We start from the raw sequence: 2,376 nt of genomic DNA, 5'->3' as shown, positions 1-2,376 counted from the left end.
GTCGGATGGTGCGTGGGGGGGGAAGGAGTCGGATGGTGCGTGGGGGGGCGATGCCGGATGGTGCGTGGGGGGGAAGGAGTCGGATGGTGCGTGGGGGGGGTGATGCCGGATGGTGCGTGGGGGGGGAAGGAGTCGGATGGTGCGTGGGGGGGCGATGCCGGATGGTGCGTGGGGGGGGAAGGAGTCGGATGGTGCGTGGGGGGGGTGATGCGGATGGTGCGTGGGGGGGGAAGGAGTCGGATGGTGCGTGGGGGGGAAGGAGTCGGATGGTGCGTGGGGGGGCGATGCCGGATGGTGCGTGGGGGGGGAAGGAGTCGGATGGTGCGTGGGGGGGCGATGCCGGATGGTGCGTGGGGGGAAGGAGTCGGATGGTGCGTGGGGGGGGAAGGAGTCGGATGGTGCGTGGGGGGGCGATGCCGGATGGTGCGTGGGGGGGGAAGGAGTCGGATGGTGCGTGGGGGGGGTGATGCCGGATGGTGCGTGGGGGGGAAGGAGTCGGATGGTGCGTGGGGGGGCGATGCCGGATGGTGCGTGGGGGGGGAAGGAGTCGGATGGTGCGTGGGGGGGGTGATGCCGGATGGTGCGTGGGGGGGGAAGGAGTCGGATGGTGCGTGGGGGGGGAAGGAGTCGGATGGTGCGTGGGGGGGCGATGCCGGATGGTGCGTGGGGGGGGAAGGAGTCGGATGGTGCGTGGGGGGGCGATGCCGGATGGTGCGTGGGGGGGAAGGAGTCGGATGGTGCGTGGGGGGGAAGGAGTCGGATGGTGCGTGGGGGGGGGATGCCGGATGGTGCGTGGGGGGGAGGGGCCGGGCTGCGCGTGGGTCAGTGAGATCCCCACAGCGAGCGCCTGGTGGCCGAGCTCCCCCCGCCCGGCCATGAGCCCAGCTGATAAATAAATCATGGGCGGGGGAGGGGCCAGTTCCGGGAGGCGATGGGGGGGGGCGAGTCCGAGAAACGCGCCAGCTGCTTCCCAGGGCCCCTCGCTCAGGCTGCAGCCGCCGGCAGGGCCCCCTGGGCGACCCCCCCCGTCTGGGCTCCCCCCGCGCGGCTCGGGAGCCCCCCCCTCACCAGGCTGACAGTGTGACCCCCCCAGACAGAACCAACGCCCCGCCCCCAGCCCCGCCCGTCCCCCCGGTGCCCCTCGCTCCCACCCTCTGCCCCCCCCCAGCCCTGCCCGTCCCCCCGGTGCCCCTCGCTCCCACCCTCTGCCCCCGCCCCCCCAGCCCCGCCCGTCCCCCCGGTGCCCCTCGCTCTGCCCCCCCCAGCCCTGCCCGTCCCCCCGGTGCCCCTCGCTCCCACCCTCTGCCCCCGCCCCCCCAGCCCTGCCCGTCCCCCCGGTGCCCCTCGCTCCCACCCTCTGCCCCCGCCCCCCCAGCCCTGCCCGTCCCCCCGGTGCCCCTCGCTCCCACCCTCTGCCCCCGCCCCCCCAGCCCTGCCCGTCCCCCCGGTGCCCCTCGCTCCCACCCTCTGCCCCTGCCCCTTGCTCCCACCCTCTGCCCCCGCCCCCCCAGCCCTGCCCGTCCCCCCGGTGCCCCTCGCTCCCACCCTCTGCCCCCGCCCCCCCAGCCCTGCCCGTCCCCCCGGTGCCCCTCGCTCCCACCCTCTGCCCCCGCCCCCCCAGCCCTGCCCGTCCCCCCGGTGCCCCTCGCTCCCACCCTCTGCCCCTGCACCCCCAGCCCTGCCCGTCCCCCCGGTGCCCCTCGCTCCCACCCTCTGCCCCCCCAGCCCTGCCCGTCCCCCTCGCTCCCACCCTCTGCCCCTGCCCCGACTGTGGGCCAAGCCAGCTGGCTCCCTTCTCCCTGAGCCAGCCAACAACTAAACTCTCACCCCCGACAGCCCCGCCCTCCTCCGCACCGGGATGGTGTGCGGCGTGTGAATGGTGAAAAGAGCAGTAGTGCGGTGGAGTGGACACTCCGGCGCACCGGGATGGCGTACGGCCGTGTAAATGGTAAAAAGAGCGGTAGTGCGGTGGAGTGGACACTCCGGCGCACCGGGATGGCGTACGGCCGTGTAAATGGTAAAAAGAGCGGTAGTGCGGTGGAGTGGACACTCCGGCGCACCGGGATGGCGTACGGCCGTGTAAATGGTAAAAAGAGCGGTAGTGCGGTGGAGTGGACACTCCGGCGCACCGGGATGGTGTGCGGCCGTGTGAATGGTGAAAAGAGCGGTAGTGCGGTGGAGTGGACACTCCGGTGCACCGGGTTGGCATGCGGCCGTGTGAATGGTGAAAAGAGCGGTAGTGCGGTGGAGTGGACACTCCGGCGCACCGGGATGGCGTACGGCCGTGTAAATGGTAAAAAGAGCGGTAGTGCGGTGGAGTGGACACTCCGGTGCACCGGGTTGGCATGCGGCCGTGTGAATGGTGAAAAGAGCGGT

Source organism: Pelodiscus sinensis, unplaced genomic scaffold, assembly GCF_049634645.1.
Source record: "Pelodiscus sinensis isolate JC-2024 unplaced genomic scaffold, ASM4963464v1 ctg89, whole genome shotgun sequence".
Lineage (NCBI taxonomy): Eukaryota > Metazoa > Chordata > Testudines > Trionychidae > Pelodiscus > Pelodiscus sinensis.
The sequence above is the reverse complement of the archived record's forward strand: the minus strand, read 5'-3'. Positions refer to the sequence as shown.